General features: G+C 37.3%; 1 non-coding gene across 1 annotated transcript; it reads right to left on the bottom strand.

Moving 5' to 3' along the window:
- Window positions 1–19997: 19997 nt before the first annotated feature.
- Window positions 19998–20079, bottom strand: Trnas-cga (transfer RNA serine (anticodon CGA)). Its single transcript has one exon. It is a non-coding gene; the product is annotated as a tRNA-Ser (tRNA).
- Window positions 20080–20501: the final 422 nt, after the last annotated feature.

Here is a 20501-nt window from a genome sequence, read left to right as displayed (position 1 = left end):
AATGGATAATAATTTAATGGAGGAAACTACAAAATTATTACATTTTCAAAAACCACCTGCACGTCCTTTGCCATATTGTCCTGGCCATGCATGTGTACACATTGGCTAATTATGGGTTAGTGACAGGGAGATTATTCTTTTTTACGTAAAAAGGGGTCATTTTGAAATCCTGACAAGGTGACAATGAAGTTTATATTCAGGAAAATTGCAATTTGGAGTAGAAGAAAATGCGCTTCTATTTTATTTGGTCCTGAAAATTATTCTATTTTAAAATTTTTTCAAAATTATGACATCCTTGTTGATGGTTTATTTTTTTCCATTCCACTTCCGATAACTGAAATTGTATCGCCCTGATTTATTGATTAGGCATCAGCTGTAGGTTTCGTTTGAAATTTAAATATTTCTCGAGAAAAAATTTTTCGTATCATTTACCGAATGTCTGTCCCGCCTATATAATCCGCCAATAAATTGAAATTGTTACAAATGTAGGTTAAAATGATGAATCCACGCATCAATCAATATTGTTGGGCTTTAATATGCATGGCCATATATTAGGGTGGTTTGCTAAATCATTCAATGAGTGACACTTTAAAAAATTAGGTAAAATACACGTGATCAGTTACATCAGGACGAATTTGAAACCTCAGAGTGTGGATAAAATTTCAATTTTTTTAGAAAGCTAAATTTTTGATCTGTCCTTAAAAATGATTGCTCCTCCCCTAATATCGCTGTATAAAAATATTTATCGCCATGCAGATAATAAATGCCTTTTGAATATTTTCCACTACTTTTTGTTGTTGTAATTTATAGGGATTTTATTTACAGTGAAACCATTGAATTGTTTGTTGTAAATACCAGTTTGGTGGGAATGTAAATTGATACGGCAATTTATTGCGATTATCCTTTGAATGATTTTTTTTTGTTTCAATTCAATAATAGCGCCAATCATCAAATTTCTACAAAATAAATAACAAAGCACACGAAGTGCGGATTTTTTAAAGAATATTTTTAAAGGACCATCCATACAAGGCGTGGACTTTTTAAACAATATTTTTTCAGAGGACCATCCATACAAGGCGTGGATTTTTTAAAGTTTTTTAAATAACCACAAAAACTAAATTCTATCGGATATTTAGCAATAATTATCTCCTCAAAATAATAATAATAATTGCAATTCCAATGAAACAGATATCAAGCATCGATTATCCGTACCATAAGTAGTAAATCCAGTCAACTGTTTACGATTTATTGAAATTTGTGGTTTTGAAATCATTGAAATTGTTCAGCATGGGGCCACAAATGTCATTAAATGGAATCGATCCAGTTGTTGTTCTTGTTGTTTGCATAATATTTTCTGTATATTTGGTTTCTATGCCAATGCATGAATGATAATCCTGATTTACAAACAGATGGAAAAGATAGACCTGTGTCCATTCACACACAAACACACTTAAATGTGTGGAATAGAAAATGAAGAGTACTTTGCAATGCACTTGACCACATTAAGAGATAGGTGCTGAGAGAGGGAATGGTGAAGAGTAATAGTCATACATGCGACAATTTTGAATTTTCCACTACAATTTTAAAAATTAAATGTTTTTGCCAAGTACTGGACAATATTTTGAATATCAACATCTGTGTGATAAGTGGCTCCCATGGACGCCCAGAATTACCCTCTGTCAATCCTACCGTATCCTCAATGGGAAGGCGTTGTTGTTTTGTATGCGTAATTGCTGTAAAATAGCATTGAAGTGTTATGTGGTTGTGTGTGTGTGTGAGGATGTTCGTGCGTATATGTGTATGTTATCCTGGAATGTGTTGCATTGCATATTTGCTCCGCAATAAATCACAATTGAGTTGATCGAGTGCAAATGTAGCCAATTTGAACATTGAAACTGTGCGATAAAACCAGCGGATGTTTTTCAAATGGATGTCATTGTCCATGTTTATATGTGTTTCTGTGTGTGTGTGTGTGTTGAATCCAATCCAGACCGGAAGCGGAAAATGAAAAACCACAGGTTAGCACCGATTGTGTGAAAACGGGAAATGCATGAGCTAAAATATGACCAAACAACATTGCTGATGATCTCAATGGAGTTGACGGGATAAGGCACTAGGTGGTTGTATTCTTACCAAAAGCGTAACCAATAATTTCAGAAAAATACGTCTCTAAAAAATCCATGCTTACAATGGTCCTTGGGAAAATATTCGGATAAGAACACCCTTCAGCTCTATAAAGTCTATAAAAACACCATTCAGATCCCTCTCCGAATAATCCCTTCATCTTGTTTATAGCGGCCCCTTCAGCTCGTTTATAAATACCCCCTGCTTCAGATCGTCAATAAAGACTCCTATCAGCTCGTCTATAGAGACTCCCTGCTTCGGCTCGTCTATAAAGACTCCCCTCAGCTCGTCTATAAAGACTCCCTTCAGCTCGTCATTAAAGACTCCCTGCTTCAGCTCGTCTGTAGAGACTCCCTGCTTCAGTTCGTCTATAGAGACTCCCTGCTTCAGTTCGTCTATAGAGACTCCCTGCTTCAGCTCATCTATAGAGACTCCCTGCTTCAGCTCGTCTATAGAGACTACCTGCTTCAGCTCGTCTATAGAGACTCCCTGCTTCAGCTCGTCTATAGAGACTCCCTGCTTCAGCTCGTCTATAGAGACTCCCTGCTTCAGCTCGTCTATAGAGACTCCCTGCTTCAGCTCGTCTATAGAGACTCCCTGCTTCAGCTCGTCTATAAAGACTCCCTGCTTCAGCTCGTCTATAAAGACTCCCTGCTTCAGCTCGTCTATAGAGACTCCCTGCTTCAGCTCGTCTATAAAGACTCCCTGCTTCAGCTCGTCTATAAAGACTCCCTGCTTCAGCTCGTCTATAAAGACTCCCTGCTTCAGCTCGTCTATAAAGACTCCCTGCTTCAGCTCGTCTATAAAGACTCCCTGCTTCAGCTCGTCTATAAAACTCCCTGCTTCAGCTCGTCTATAAAGACTCCCTGCTTCAGCTCGTCTATAAAGACTCCCTGCTTCAGCTCGTCTATAAAGACTCCCTGCTTCAGCTCGTCTATAAAGACTCCCTGCTTCAGCTCGTCTATAAAGACTCCCTGTTTCAGATCGCCTTTAGAGACTCCCTGCTTCAGATCGCCTATAGAGACTCTCTTGAGCTCTTTTATAAAGACTCCCTGCTTCAGCTCGTCTATAAAGACTCCCTGCTTCAGCTCGTCTATAAAGACTCCCTGCTTCAGCTCGTCTATAAAGACTCCCTGCTTCAGCTCGTCTATAGAGACTCCCTGCTTCAGCTCGTCTATAGAGACTCCCTGCTTCAGCTCGTCTATAGAGACTCCCTGCTTCAGCTCGTCTATAGAGACTCCCTGCTTCAGCTCGTCTATAGAGACTCCCTGCTTCAGCTCGTCTATAGAGACTCCCTGCTTCAGCTCGTCTATAAAGACTCCCTGCTTCAGCTCGTCTATAAAGACTCCCTGCTTCAGCTCGTGTATAAAGACTCCCTGCTTCAGCTCGTCTATAAAGACTCCCTGCTTCAACTCGTCTATAAAGACTCCCTGCTTCAGCTCGTCTATAGAGGCTCCCTGCTGTATCAGCTCGTCTATAGGGACTCCCTGCTTCCACTCGTCTGTAAAGACTCCCTGCTTCAGCTCGTCTATAAAGGCTCCCTGCTTCAGCTCATCTATAGAGACTCCCTGCTTCAGCTCGTCTATAGAGACTCCCTGCTTCAGCTTGTCTATAGAGACTCTCTGCTTCAGCTCGTCTATAAAGACTTCAGCTCGTCTATAGAGGCTCCCTGCTGTATCAGCTCGTCTACAGGGACTCCCTGCTTCAACTCGTCTATAAAGACTCCCTGCTTCAGCTCGTCTATAAAGGCTCCCTGCTTCAGCTCATCTATAAAGGCTCCCTGCTTCAGCTCATCTATAAAGACTCCCTGCTTCAGCTCGTCTATAAAGACTCCCTGCTTCAGCTCGTCTATAAAGACTCCCTGCTTCAGCTCGTCTATAGAGACCCCCTTCAGCTGGTCTATAGAGACTCCCATTACCTTTTGATTTTAGTTTTGCCATGATACTATTACAAAAAATTGCCTCTCTCCATCCCTGACCGTTTTTTTTATCAATAAACTGAACTGAAGCCCACAATTTCATACACTTAACACATTTATTCCATTAGGGCGGAGCCGGACTCATTCATACATTAATTCCGATAAAACATAAATGGACAATAAACATATTTTGTCGATTCGTGTCAGGCAATTAGAATTACATAGATGGAGTTAAAAAAATAACAACAACAATAACATCAACACGGAAAAAAACTCACATTGATATACTAATCAATGGTTTACTGGTTGGTTTTTTATATTAAGTACACCCTTGGGCATTAGCTTCCGGTGAAAAATCATCAATTCCAGTCGACCATTAGAACCATTCCATAAATATGTGTTGGAGTTTTTTTTTTTGTTAGAGGGCAAATTGTAATAAAAACCATAAAATAAGGACATTTGCATTGCATGTCCTCATGCAATTATTGTATTTTGTTTCGTCCTTAAAGGACTTTAAACACACACATGGAAACAAAGAAGAAAATGTAGTCTGTCAAAGGATTATTTTGACAAAAAGAAATTCCGAAATTCGACAGCCTAATACATTTTATTTTTACACCACTCTGGGGAGTTGTTATTGTTGGTTGGTTGGATGGTTTGTTAGAAATATTTGCTGTTGTTGGCTGGTTGAAGCAATGAATGCTTACATTTGTATCTTTGAGAAAACCTCAAAGAAATCCATAAATATTATTGTCCTTCTAACATGCGTATCGAGCAAATGTATTGGGAAAAAGAAAACAATAAAAAATAATTGCCAGTGTTTTTTGAGGAAATATACGTATGATTATTTTGGAAAAAAATGAGAAAACTCATATTGATTTCAGTCGAAGTAGTGATACACTTCAAGCCACCTGAAAATTATCCAAGGTGTGAATTAAAAAAAAAAAAAAATCTTGAAATTTAGAAAAAAAAATTAAAAAGAGGCTATGATTATTAAAATTCTAGTACTGGGGCTGAATAGCATACGTGCTGAATTGAGTCTATAATGATGTGTGCTAAGTTTCATGATAAACAGTTCAGACTTAGAGCTATACCCCCATGTGAAAAGGCGAAGTCTGTTAGAAGACTACTTTACTACTTTCCTTACTGGTTACTTGTTGAATTGTCGTTTCTCAAAGGATACGAAACCTTCTGGCATAGCAATTACAGATCTGTCTGTAATTGTCGGTCCAGTCCGACTTTACTACTTTCCTTACTGGTTACTTGTTGAATTTTGGTTTCTCAAAGGATACGAAACCTTCTGGCATAACAATGCCAGATCTGTTTGGTTAATGCCGCCGAAGATAACTCTCGAACCATGTGTTCTATTTGATCCAAACATTTCACCTCGTAATATTTTTACCACCCGATATTATCTATGTTTACAACAAGTTCGAAATTAGATAATATCGGATCACGGCCTATTGTACTCCAATTGTCGTAGATTTTATACGCTCAAATTAATTCTCGAAGCTCTTTGTCACCTGTGAGGTCACAGCGATTGGTTTCAAAATTCCATTGTACACGAGCTTTTCTTTGAGCGAATCTGAAATTGTGCAGGATCCAATGAGAATAAACTCGCCATATGTCATATGACGGGTTTGCATTATAAATTCACACACGGCATCAATGTTTTGAACGACATTGTCTTTGGCGAATTTCGAACATAGGACCATGAATTTACAGCCCCATTATAAAGGGACAATCGATATGAATAGAGGATAAAAGTCATCGGTCCATGTTTTGACATAGCCTCCATATAAGGATCAAACACCATTTTAAGAGTTCCTACGGTCATAGGCTAATGCCGAAGTGGCATGAAATTATTGCTGGCTATAAAAATCTTCGAATATAATATTTTTTAAAACCAAAGTGTTTGCAATTGGTGGAAGGAATAACAAGTTCGGGCAGACCGACTTTAACACGGTGTTTATGTAGTTCTGTATATAAAGATCAAAAGAGCTTTAGCTCATTAACAAATATTAACTTCTCCTCTATAAAGGCTTGTCTTCAGCTAACTTACAAAGAGTCCTTACAATTGGACTATAAGAACTAGCTATAGATACTCTCTGCTACATATCATCTATAAAGACTCCAGCTTCAACTCGTCTATAAAGACTCCAGCTTCAAATCGTCTATAAAGACTCCAGCTTCAGCTCGTTTATAAAGACTCCAGCTTCAACTCGTCTATAAAGACTCCAGCTTTAGCTCGTCTATAAAAGACCCCATTCAGCTCTCGTCTATAAAAGACCCCATTCTCGTCTATAAAAGACTCCCTACAGCTCTCGTCTATAAAAGACTCCCTTCAGCTCGTCTATAAAAGACTCCCTTCAGCTCGTCTATAAAAGACTCCCTTCAGCTCGTCTATAAAAGACTCCCTTCAGCTCGTCTATAAAAGACTCCCTTCAGCTCGTCTATAAAAGACTCCCTTCAGCTCGTCTATAAAAGACTCCCTTCAGCTCGTCTATAAAAGACTCCCTTCAGCTCGTCTATAAAAGACTCCCTGCTTCAGCTCGTCTATAAAAGACTCCCTGCTTCAGCTCGTCTATAAAAGACTCCCTGCTTCAGCTCGTCTATAAAAGACTCCCTGCTTCAGCTCGTCTATAAAAGACTCCCTGCTTCAGCTCGTCTATAAAAGACTCCCTGCTTCAGCTCGTCTATAAAAGACTCCCTGCTTCAGCTCGTCTATAAAGACTCCCTGCTTCAGCTCGTCTATAAAGACTAACTGCTTCAGCTCGTCTATAAAGACTCCCTGCTTCATCTCGTATATAAAGACTCCCTGCTTCAGCTCGTCTATAAAGACTCCCTGCTTCAGCTCGTCTATAAAGACTCCCTGCTTCAGCTCGTCTATAAAGACTCCCTGCTTCAGCTCGTCTATAAAGACTCCCTGCTTCAGCTCGTCTATAAAGACTCCCTGCTTCAGCTCGTCTATAAAGACTCCCTGCTTCAGCTCGTCTATAAAGACTCCCTGCTTCAGCTCGTCTATAAAGACTCCCTGCTTCAGCTCGTCTATAAAGACTCCCTGCTTCAGCTCGTCTATAAAGACTCCCTTCAGCTCGTCTATAAAAGACTCTCTTCAGCTCGTCTATAATAGACTCCCTTCAGCTCGTCTATAAAAGACTCCCTTCAGCTCTTCTACAAAAGACTCCCTTCAGCTCGTCTATAAAAGACTCCCTTCAGCTCGTCTATAAAAGACTCCCTTCAGCTCGTCTATAAAAGACTCCCTTCAGCTCGTCTATAAAAGACTCCCTGCTTCAGCTCGTCTATAAAAGACTCCCTGCTTCAGCTCGTCTATAAAGACTCCCTGCTTCAGCTCGTCTATAAAGACTCCCTGCTTTAGCTCGTCTATAAAGACTCCCTGCTTCAGCTCGTCTATAAAGACTCCCTGCTTCAGCTCGTCTATAAAGACTCCCTGCTTCAGCTCGTCTATAAAAGACTCGCTGCTTCAGCTCGTCTATAAAAGACTCCCTGCTTCAGCTCGTCTATAAAGACTCCCTGCTTCAGCTCGTCTATAAAGACTCCCTGCTTCAGCTCGTCTATAAAGACTCCCTGCTTCAGCTCGTCTATAAAAGACTCCCTGCTTCAGCTCGTCTATAAAAGACTCCCTGCTTCAGCTCGTCTATAAAAGACTCCCTGCTTCAGCTCGTCTATAAAAGACTCCCTGCTTCAGCTCGTCTATAAAGACTCCCTGCTTCAGCTCGTCTATAAAGACTCCCTGCTTCAGCTCGTCTATAAAGACTCCCTCCTTCAGTTCGTCTATAAAGACTCAAGCTTCAGTTCGTCTATAAAGACTCCAGCTTCAGTTCGTCTATAAAGACTCCAGCTTCAGTTCGTCTATAAAGACTCCAGCTTCAGTTCGTCTATAAAGACTCCCTTCAGCTCGTCTATAAAAGAATCCCTTCAGCTCGTCTATAAAAGACTCTCTTCAGCTCGTCTATAAAAGACTCCCTTCAGCTCGTCTATAAAGACTCCCTGCTTCAGCTCGTCTATAAAGACTCCCTGCTTCAGCTCGTCTATAAAGACTCCCTGCTTCAGCTCGTCTATAAAGACTCCCTTCAGCTCGTCTATAAAGACTCCCTTCAGCTCGTCTAAAAAAGACTCCCTTCAGCTGGTCTATAAAAGACTCCCTTCAGCTCGTCTATAAAAGACTCCCTTCAGCTCGTCTATAAAAGACTCCCTTCAGCTCGTCTAAGAAGACTCCCTTCAGCTCATCTATTAAGACTACATTCAGCTACAAATTATAATGACCAGATGATGTGATGATCGATATACTAAAATATGGGTTTTAGAAAATTATTTCGTTTTGTTACAAACTTGTGGAGCCACACAAACTTATAATAGTCTTTTAACATAGTGGGTATCGTGTTATTCGTAGGGTATATCTAATACCTAATATTCCTTCCCTTGATCTCCAACATGTCTATCTTCCTTTAATAATTTCCCCTGTGAATTGTTGTTTTGTTTTAAAGTTTATTTTCTTTTTTCGTCGAACATTGTACGCTTTACATTTCCGCTTACGCCATACATTCTATTACATACTCGTATTTTCTCTAAGACGACTCCCTGCTGTCATTGATGCTGTGTCGGTATATCTTTCAATTTTTGCTCGTTAACAATGATCGTAAATGCGTTATTATGGCTTTGGTGTTTATTCTACACTGACTGACGGACAGACAGACATACAGAATGACTAGTTATCCTTTATTTGTTTGTCTTTCAGATGGTCGGTAGTCTGTAACAGTATTTTTTCTTTTTGCATTGTCTTGTTATCCTGAATGGTTTATTGTCCTGTTGTTGATATGAATTCCATGTTTTGTTTTTTTTTTTCTCTCACATGTGATAAACCTCACACACACACACTCTCTCATAGATGCATAGCTGGAGATATATTGCGAAACATTCTTGTAAATAGCTTATCTATCCTGGGAGTTTATATTTGAAAGAGAGACAAAAAACAAGTAGTAGGGTATTCATAAAGTAAGGATAAAAGCTTATAATCCTTTTATCGCCTTGTTATATATGGCAGTTATCAATTTGGTGTGTTTATTTACGTTCGATGGTAACAAAAGATGACATTTGATTGTAGATTTGATAGGCTGGGGAAATGGGAAATAAAAAATGTGTGTTTTTACTTTTTATACCCTACACAACTATGTTGTCAGGGTATTATAGCTTTGTGCAGCCCCAAATGTTTGTAACGCCGCTAAATAATGGTCCTAGTTTGGATTTGGAAATTTTAAAACAAATTATGGAATCTTTAAAATCAAGCTTCTATAAGAAAATAAGCTATTCTTTTCGTCTTTAATAATTGCACTTAAATTTTAACCAATGTAGTGTTTCTCTGATCCAATTTTGGTCATCTATTTTTTTTTCTATTTTCCTTCTCACCCCTATATCCATTTTATTGATTACCTATCAACCGTCTTACCTTTTTCAAATAAGGACCACATTTTTAGTATCACAAAAAACCTCAATTCATCATTTATAATTGAGGGAATCCCACTCACACATATGAGATCACATGTGTTCTCATAGATGTGTCAAAATCACACGGCTGGGTACCGCTGGATTGGACAACAAAACCATTGCAAAAATTCGATGATTAATGATTAGAACTCCTTCTTCGAAAAAATATGCTCATATCATCCGACATTTCTTTATGAATTGAATTGAATGAAATATTATGGAAAATGGAATATCAAATATTTAAGGAAAAATCCCCCCCCCCAAGCAGGAACTCGTGTCTTGTGGTTTCTGCACCCCAGGACTTCATTACCCAACAATAGTCAATGATACAATTATAAGGCCATATCCCACACATAATAAAGTCCTTATTATGTCGTCTACATTGAATTGAAAGATAAACAACAACAACAATAGCGCACAACCATTGTGGAAAACTATGACAGATTACAAGAGGAAAAATATAGGGGGAAGAACAACAAAAATGATAAAGGCAAATTACAAGGATGTTCTATATGTCTACTCCATATTGCCAAAGGGGGTGGATGGTTGGATGGTTATGGGGGCGTTAGAACTTTTGCAAATCTCCATAGATTTAATTTAAAAAAGATTTAAGATGCCAACGGGAGAAAAAAATGCCATGAGGGGGGAAGAGAATATCTTAACAAACTTGGTAGACTTCTGTACGAACATATGAGGGCGGGTTGTTAGTTGTTGTAATTAAATTTTCTATAAATAACTGAAGCATGTGAAAGAAGTTCTCGGGACAAACTAGTTCGTATGTGGGAAAATGACATATGTATGTGTTAATATGTGTGGGCTTTTATTTGTCAAATTGAAAAAAGTAATATGTCATATAATGTAATGAGCGGAGCTTTTATTGGAAAACTGAAGAGAGTCAGAAAAATTTTTTTATGGACTAGCTGAAGGGAGTCTCTATAGACGAGCTGAAGCAGGGAGTCTTTATAGACGAGCTGAATCAGGGAGTCTTCATAGGCGAGCTGAAGCATTGAGTCTTCATAGACGAGCTGAAGCAGGCAGTCTCTATAGACGAGCTGAAGCAGGCAGTCTCTATAGACGAGCTGAAGCAGGGAGTCTCTATAGACGAGCTGAAGCAGGAAGTCTCTATAGACGAGCTGAAGCAGGGAGTCTCTATAGACGAGCTGAAGCAGGGAGTCTCTATAGACGAGCTGAAGCAGGAAGTCTCTATAGACGAGCTGAAGCAGGGAGTCTTTGTAGACGAGCTGAAGCAGGGAGTCTCTATAGACGAGCTGAAGCAGGGAGTCTCTATAGACGAGCTGAAGCAGGGAGTCTCTATAGACGAGCTGAAGCAGGGAGTCTCTATAGACGAGCTGAAGCAGGGAGTCTCTATAGACGAGCTGAAGCAGGGAGTCTCTATAGACGAGCTGAAGCAGGGAGTCTCTATAGACGAGCTGATGCAGGGAGTCTTTCATAGACGAGCTGAAGCAGGGAGTCTCTATAAACGAGCTGATGCAGGGAGTTTTTAAAGACGAGCTGATGCAAATAGTCGCTATAGACGAGCTGAAGCAGAGACGTTCTGAAGGATGTCCCAAGAGGCAAGCTGAAGAAATTCTATATAGACATGCTGACGCTCAGTGCGTCTTTATTAAGGATCTGAATCTCAGATAATAAACGAACTGAAGCTTAGACAGCCTTTATAGAGAAGCTGAAGAGAGTTTTTAGAGATGAACTGAAAGAGGTCTTTATAGGCAATATGAAGGGAGTTTCCACAGACGAGCTGAAGCACGACCTTTTTATATCCTCAGTCTTATGGCTATAGAGGATATTTACATTTTGATACGCAAAAAATTTGAAAAATTGGCTTTAGACCCCTGTTTTTTTTTTTTTTTTTTACCAAATCCATACAAACTTGTCTGTATGTCTCTCTGTCTGGTCGGTTGGTGCGCACGATAACTCTCAAAGGGAGTATCCGATTTTGGCCAAACGTTTCAAATTATAATATTTCTTCCAAACTTAGTTCAAGTTCGAAGATGTGAAATATCTGCCAACTCCTTCTGGTACATGCCCCACAAAATGGCCAAAATTTTGCTGAAAATATTTTTTATAATATTATGCGAATCCGGTTTGAACCAAACATTGTACCACCTGTTATCTTTACCAAGCCTAGATCAAGTCCGAAGTTGGGACCCCGGGTCAACATTTTCAATATTTATAAATTCATTATGAGGCAATTTATTGTCGGATTGCAACCAAATTTTGCACTACCTATTATTATCATGCGTATATCAAGTCTGCATATTGGAACCATTAGTCCATTTCTTCTGGTATTATTAGGCGAAAGGAGTGTCCGTTTGGAACCAAACGTTGCACAACCTATTATCCTTACCAGGTCTATATCAAGTCCGAAGCTGGAACCGTTAACACTCTCCATAATGAATAACCTCTTTGATAAAAAGATGTACCTTATATAAAGGGAATAATAAACCCTGTGTGCAATTCCGAAGACCTCCGCGAACCATAGTCTGAAGGTATATATCTGTCGGCAACACCGACTGTCCTTTTTAACTGAAGCCAATTAATTTGAGTATCAATAGACAAACTGAATTAAAAGGTCCATTTTAGAGCTGAATTACAGGAAGACGAACTATAGTCGGACTGAAGCAGATCATTTTCAACCTATTTCCTGGCAATCACGTCTTCAGCTCATACCCTTATGAGCTTCAAAGACTCCCTGAGCCCATCTATAAATATTCCTTTCGAACTCCTATGAATCCTCCCTTTATGTCAACTTTGAATACTCTCTTTCCCCCTCATTTCCATACATTTTCCTTATTGACAATCATAACACCTCCTTCCCTATTTCCCATTGTTGTAACAATCCATAGCCGTTGGTATCTTCCTGCATGTGTATCTGACTGTCACAACATTACAATTTTCAATTTATTATTTTAAATTATCTCCTCTGAATCCAAAATATTCAATCAGAATTTTATGTGTTAGTTTATTTACGTTCGGGTAGTGACTTTGTTTTGTTCCCGAAAAAAATACAGAAATTCTCGCACTTCCTCTTCATTTTTGTATATATGATGATATTCGCATAGAATTTTATATTTTTCGGAGATGTTTTTGGTAGTATCTGTATATGTGTGTGTGTTTGTGCGTGTCAAGGAACATGCTTTGAATCACGTATTTTTATTGGAAAACGAAAAGTTCAGCAGAAAAATAGAAAACATCAATTTTCTTCCGAAGAAAAAAATAAGAAAAAGAAGATTCAATCCATTTCCATCATTGTGAAGATTTTCGGGGCTTGGAATGTAACAATGTTGGAAAAGTTGTTGCTGTTGTTGATGTGAACATCAGACACGCACTTCATAAAATTACCCTACAATGCCATTTGATATATTTAAGAAAAGAGACTCCCTTCAGCTCGTCTATAGAGACTCACTGCTTCAGCTCGTCTATAGAGACTCACTGCTTCAGCTCGTCTATAGAGACTCACTGCTTCAGCTCGTCTATAGAGACTCACTGCTTCAGCTCGTCTATAGAGACTCACTGCTTCAGCTCGTCTATAGAGACTCACTGCTTCAGCTCGTCTATAGAGACTCACTGCTTCAGCTCGTCTATAGAGACTCACTGCTTCAGCTCGTCTATAGAGACTCACTGCTTCAGCTCGTCTATAGAGACTCACTGCTTCAGCTCGTCTATAGAGACTCACTGCTTCAGCTCGTCTATAGAGACTCACTGCTTCAGCTCGTCTATAGAGACTCACTGCTTCAGCTCGTCTATAGAGACTCCCTTCAGCTCGTCTCTTCAGCTTTATTCTCTATTAGCTCTTCACCCAGGTCGACTTATGCCCTCGTGCTTTGTTGATAATGTGAATATTTTTATTCTCATGTCTCGATAATGTTTTATAGTGTTTCTTCGGAAATTCCTTTTGTCGAATACAATAACAACAACATTCATCAAATATTCTAAACATGTTTTGTTATGATTACAAAGCTTCATTTTCACGTTACAACCCAATGGGTGAAAAACACAACCGAAATCGAAATTCATAAGAGAAATTTCTTCGAATAGATAAGGAAAGCGGAAATAATTTGGATGGTGCAAACATGTGAAACAATTTTAATCAACATTCATTCATGAAGAAGATTTCAAAATTTCTTGTGCAATTTGAATTCCAAAACTTAGATGTTTAAATTTCCAAAAAAAAAAAATAAATAAAAAAATCAGAAAAAATCAATTTCCCACCTTAAATAAATTCTAATCCATTTGCAATACACCAATTGGTTTCAATGATTTTCTATTCACTTCCATAACTATTTTGTACAGATTTTACGATTTTTTCCCAACACACCTACCCTCCGCACAGCCAGGAAGTTGTGTTGTAGTCAGTATCCTGTGTTATCTTTCCTAATGGTGCAACGAAGGCTTATACGGAGGACGACAATTTTGAACCTAAAAAATCGTTTCGCCTTTTGCCAATTTTAAAATTCCGATCAAATCGAAAACGAAATTTTCAATAAAAATTCCTTATGGAATAATTTTCAATTACGCTTGACTGGTGTTGCAGCAGAGTGGTTTACTAGCCAATGGAGAGAATGGTATCTGATATTTTTCCTTGTTGTATTGGCAGACAGACCATCATCAGCCATTTATGGCTTTTATGTTACTGTGTTAGTCATAAAACTCTAAAAAAGGAGATAACGGAAGAGGGCAGAGGTGTTCAGTATTTTTTTATTATTTTCAAAAATGTATGTCGATGGAAAGGGGGAACAAAAACGAAGAATGGAGGAATGGTACTTGAAAAAATATGCTTTAAAAATCCACGCCTTATATAATCATTGAAAAAATATGCTTTAAAAAATCCACGCCTTATATAATCATTGAAAAAATATGCTTTAAAAAATCCACGCCTTATATAGTCATTGAAAAAATATGCTTTAAAAAATCCACGCCTTATATAGTCATTGAGCTTGAAAAAATATTCCTTAAAACAACCCACCTTTTATGTAAGCCTTGAAAAAATACTCTGTAAAAACTCCAGGCCTTATAGGATCCTTGAGAAAATATTCTTTAAAAAATCCACGCCTTATAGGAGCCTTGAGAAAATATTCTTTAAAAGTCCATGCCTTATGTAAGCCTTGAAAAAATATTCTTTAAAAAATCCACGCATTACAGGAGCCCTGAAAAAATATTCTTTCAAAAATCAACGCCTTATAGGAGCCTTAATATTCTTTAAAAAATACATGCCTTGGTCCTTTGAAAAAATATTATTTAAAAAATCCAAGCCTTATAGGAGTATGGGAAAAATATTCTTTAAAAATCCACTTTCCCCCTAAATTTTCGACTACGCTCTTGCTCTCTCTCTCTCTGAGGTGTGACGACAATTCACTTATACGTTGTCAAGTCATACCAACCGAATAAGGATAACAACGGAATAGAAATTCTCCACGTTTCTTGAATTTTTTGCAACATTCGTCCTTTTACGAATTTGCCTTCTTTTTTTGCCACAACAAATGAAGGCAATCATAAGAAACAATTTATTAAACCGGATACGGAAGTTCAAAATGTTAGAAGGATATAAAAAGTGTAGAGGAATGGATGTAAAAAAGAAACAAATCCCAAAGAATGTAACCAACCCAACATCAGACAGTTATCATCGACATGATGATGACGATTATGCTTTCATCACATGTAACATTTACGGTTAGTTAGAAATGATTACAAAAAAGGACGAAATCATATTTAGCGTTCGTGAGGAAAGAAAGGAACATTTAAAATCTGCCAAATGGTGTTTTTGATTAAATTTTTAAGGTTTGAATTTTTAAAGAATATTTTCTAAGGACTAACCAAGGCGTGGAGTTTCTAAAGAATATTTTTTCAAGGACTAACCAAGGCGTGAATTTTCTAAAGAATACTTTTTCAAGGACTAACCAAGGCGTGGATTTTCTAAAGAATATTTTTTCAAGGACTAACCAAGGCGTGGATTTTCTAAAGAATATTTTTTCAAGGACTAACCAAGGCGTGGATTTTCTAAAGAATATTTTTTCAAGGACTAACCAAGGCGTGGATTTTCTAAAGAATATTTTTTCAAGGACTAACCAAGGCGTGGATTTTTTAAAGAATATTTTTTCAAGGACTAACCAAGGCGTGGATTTTTTAAAGAATATTTTTTCAAGGACTAACCAAGGCGTGGATTTTTTAAAGAATATTTTTCAAGGCGTGGCGTGGATTTTTTAAAGAATATTTTTTCAAGGCCCTACCTAAAATGACGTGGATTTTTTAAAGAATATTTTTTCAAGGCCCTACCTAAAATGACGTGGATTTTTTAAAGAATATTTTTTCAAGGCCCTACCTAAAATGACGTGGATTTTTTAAAGAATATTTTTTCAAGGCCCTACCTAAAATGACGTGGATTTTTTAAAGAATATTTTTTCAAGGCCCTACCTAAAATGACGTGGATTTTTTAAAGAATATTTTTTCAAGGCCCTACCTAAAATGACGTGGATTTTTTAAAGAATATTTTTTCAAGGCCCTACCTAAAATGACGTGGATTTTTTAAAGAATATTTTTTCAAGGCCCTACCTAAAATGACGTGGATTTTTTAAAGAATATTTTTTCAAGGCCCTACCTAAAATGACGTGGATTTTTTAAAGAATATTTTTTCAAGGCCCTACCTAAAATGACGTGGATTTTTTAAAGAATATTTTTTCAAGGCCCTACCTAAAATGACGTGGATTTTTTAAAGAATATTTTTTCAAGGCCCTACCTAAAATGACGTGGATTTTTTAAAGAATATTTTTTCAAGGCCCTACCTAAAATGACGTGGATTTTTTAAAGAATATTTTTTCAATGCCCTACCTAAAATGACGTGGATTTTTTAAAGAATATTTTTTCAAGGCCCTACCTAAAATGACGTGGATTCGTTTATGAAATAATTTCAGGACCTACAAGGCTCGGATTTTTTAAAGAATATTTTTTTCAAGGACCTCCCAAGGCGTGGATTTTTTAAAGAATATTTTTTCAAGGACTTCACAAAGCGCGATTTTTTTAAAGAATATTTTTCAAGGACCACCATAGGCGTTGACTTTTTATGGACTACCCAAGGCGTTGACTTTTAAAGAAGGCGCGGATTTTTTAAAGAATATTTTTTCAAGGACCTCCCAAGACGCAGGTTTTTAAAAATATATATTTTCTAAGGACCTTCCAAGGCGTGAATTATTTAAAGAATATGTTTAAGGACTATCCAAAGGCGTGGATTCTTTAAAGAATATTTTTCAAGGACCTCCCAAGACGCAGGTTTTTAAAAATATATATTTTCTAAGGACCTTCCAAGGCGTGAATTATTTAAAGAATATGTTTAAGGACTATCCAAAGGCGTGGATTCTTTAAAGAATATTTTTCAAGGACCTCCCAAGACGCAGGTTTTTAAAAATATATATTTTCTAAGGACCTTCCAAGGCGTGAATTATTTAAAGAATATGTTTAAGGACTATCCAAAGGCGTGGATTCTTTAAAGAATATTTTTAACGACCTTGCAAATGCCTGTTTTTTATAGAATATTTTCCAAGGGCCATGCAAATGCCTGTTTTTATATAATATTTTCCAAGGACCTTCCAAATGTCTGTGTTTATAGAAGGACCTTCCAAAGGAGTGGATTCGTTAAAGATTTTTTTCTAGGACCTGCTAATAGTGCGCATTCTTTAAAGAATATTTATTCTAGGACCATCCAAAGGCTTTTTTAAATAATATTTTTTCAGTGACTAAAGACGTGGATTGTTTAAAGACAGATTTTAAAGGACCACACAAGGCGAGGATTTTTTTTAAATAGAAGGCGTGGATTCTTTAAAGAATGTTTTTTATTGAGAATCCAAAGTGTGGACTTTTTAAGGATTGTTCAAGGTCTATCCAAACTTAAATTGAAAATTGAATTTGTTTCTTAACAACCAGACAACCCGTTTGTAATTTAGCTAACAGCTTTATCTGCAAGGGTATCTGTTTTGGTAAGAGGATTCATTTCAGCTAAAATAAACAGACAAGCAATATCCTTGGAGAGAGTGTAGTTGTAGTTATTTTTTTGTAAAAAGTCAGCAATAACTTAAAATGAACAAAATAATCAGAACATGTCTTCAAGTTGTGTTTGTGTTTGTCAAGGGAAAGTCTTTTGAAGGAGTTGAGCAGAAAAAGAAAAAAAACCTTTCGTCTTCATCAAAATATAGCGGTTCCCGGCAACATTTGGATGAAGGATGACGAGGATGTCGATGTTGATATTTGGTTTTTGGTGTTTGATAAGTAAACGAATGTCAGACATCACGTACGAAATGTGTCACTTTGTGGTTGGAGGAGAAAATGCGAAGATGAAAAAAAAAACTGAAAGGAATGCCATGACATTATTTTGTGAGGAATGGAAATGCAACAGGAAGGAGACAGAAAAAATAAAGAAAACGAGAAAATAAAAAAAACATAAAAATGGCTGAGTAAGCTAAAGAGTTGTGGGAAAGAATGGGTAGGGGTAAGGTGCGGGAAATAAAAAAACAAATTTCAGCATTTTAGATCCTGTTAGAAGATGTTGATATTTTTGTCGACAATTTTGCTCAGAAATCTAAACGCTTAACTACGTCCCTGCCTCCCACTCCAGCCACAATTTTAGTGTCTTATCCTTTCCACTTTTCTTCGGGGGATAGTAACATATTGAAATGTCAATATTGGCAGCCACATTACAAACAATACATTCTAAATTTCTGACAATGAATTTGAAACTTTATTAATGTTGTCTTTTCGGAGTCTTCTTCTTCTTCGTCTGTTTTACAAACAGAATCTTTTCAGGTAGCCTTGAGACAGAAACTGAGGATATTAAGTTTTCAAATATGTCTCTAGCGACTGATATGTCTAAGAATATTGTTTAGTGCCAAAATGGGGATTACTTTAAAGAAATGAAAACAATTGAGATTTAAGTGAAATAAATAAAGAGAAATACATATGTATGTATATTTAAATATATAAATAAAATTTACATACTTATTACTTACTTATTTTTTCAAGGACCTGCCAAGGTGTAGATTTTCTAAACAATATTTTTCAAGGACCCGACAAGGCGTGGATTTTTAAGGAATAATTTTTCAAGGCTCCTGTAAGGCGTTGATTTTTTAAAGAATATTTTTCAAGGGTCCTATAAATCGTGGATGTTTTAAAGGACATTTTTACAAATGACAACAAGGCGTGGATTTTCTAAAGAATATTTTTTTTCAACGACTAACCAAGGCGTGGATTTTCTAAAGAATATTTTTTCGAGGACTAACCAAGGCGTGCATTTTTTAAAGAATATTTTTTCAAGGACTAACCAAGGCGTGGCTTTTTTAAAGAATATTTTTTCAAGGACTAACCAAGGCGTGGCTTTTTTAAAGAATATTTTTTCAAGGACTAACCAAGGCGTGGCTTTTTTAAAGAATATTTTTTCAAGGACTAACCAAGGCGTGGATTTTTTAAAGGAAGTTTTTTCAAGAACTAACCAGGGCGTGGATTTTTTAAAGGAAGTTTTTTCAAGGACTAACCAAGGCGTGGATATTCTAAAGAATATTTTTTCGAGGACTAACCAAGGCGTGGATATTCTAAAGAATATTTTTTCGAGGACTAACCAAGGCGTGGATATTCTAAAGAATATTTTTTCGAGGACTAACCAAGGCGTGGATTTTCGCTCCAGAGGCCGCATTTATGACCCAAACACTGCACGGAGAAGGGGATCGGGCCAAAGAATAAGTATGCCTGTTTTGATAAAGATCGGTCAATATTTATCGGGTCAAATGGACCCTGACTTTTGTGTTTAAAATTACAATATTTGTGTTCTATGCGGTATATATTTGCCCCTGAAGGTCCTAGACCCATGCAGTTAATAGTCGTAAGTACTCGGATGCGGGACTTACACATATATATTTACCGGGGTATTCATATATTATTTAGTAACCCATTACCACATTAGAGGGCGGAAATATAGCGTTGATCGCTTTGAAATTTTTCATAAGGTTCAAGTTGCGGTTACCGACAACGCCTATAATTTTCGGTGATGATCAGATAATAATTTTGGGATGAAGTGGACCGAAAACTTATTTTTTGGGGTTTTTTCGAGTCGATCTATAGGCCAAAATTTGAAGCCGAGCATCACAACACAACCTACGGTGAAGGGAATCTGGACAAGTGGTTAGAAGGGTTGTACTGAATATTTGTTGACCTCTAGTCGGTCAAGAGGGTGCAAATATTGCGAAATATTGCACAAGTTCAGAATAAAGAACCACATAAAGTTATAATTTCGTGGAAGTTGTGTAGGGTATCATCATATGGTCGGCCCCGTCCGACTATACAGCTCCGCTCACTGGTTTGAATTTACATTCATAAGTATTTAGTTATTATTGCCTTTTAAGAAGAATGTTGAACAACAAAATTTTTGTGTGGAACGAACGTCTATTACTAGTTACGCAGCCGGTAGGATTCGAACCTACGCTCCCAGAGGGAATCTGATTTCGAGTCAGACGCCTTAACCACTCGGCCACGACTGCTGCTTGTATGGAGGTGGGGTAACAAATGTGTCCTTTTTCGTTCTAAGGATAAACAAGGATAATAACTTTGTGTTCTAAAAATAGTACAAGCGACAAAATATTGAAACTCTGAAAATCCTTAAATGTGTAACTGCTGTAGCTATCTACCTGACTGAGTGGTGGGTTATTGGAAAACATGTGTTTGGTTGTGTTACCCTTCACCATAAAGTTGAGTGTATATTAAATTTATCATTCTGTTTGCAACACTTTAAAAGATTCATCGGAAATTACATAAAGAGTATATAGTCCTAATCAGAATAAAAATCGATGACGATTAGTGCATGTCCGTCGGTCTATTGAAACCACAATGGGGGTTGAAATATTTCGGATAGGGGTTTGCACATGAATATTTTTCGAAGGCCTATAGAGATGTGGATTTTAAA

This window comes from Musca vetustissima, unplaced genomic scaffold, assembly GCF_032173495.1.
Source record: "Musca vetustissima isolate MV318-11 ecotype Yass unplaced genomic scaffold, APGP_CSIRO_Mvet_v1 utg12127, whole genome shotgun sequence".
Classification (NCBI taxonomy): Eukaryota; Metazoa; Arthropoda; class Insecta; order Diptera; family Muscidae; genus Musca; species Musca vetustissima.
Note: the sequence above shows the minus strand (reverse complement) of the source record. Positions and strands in the feature narration are given on the sequence as shown.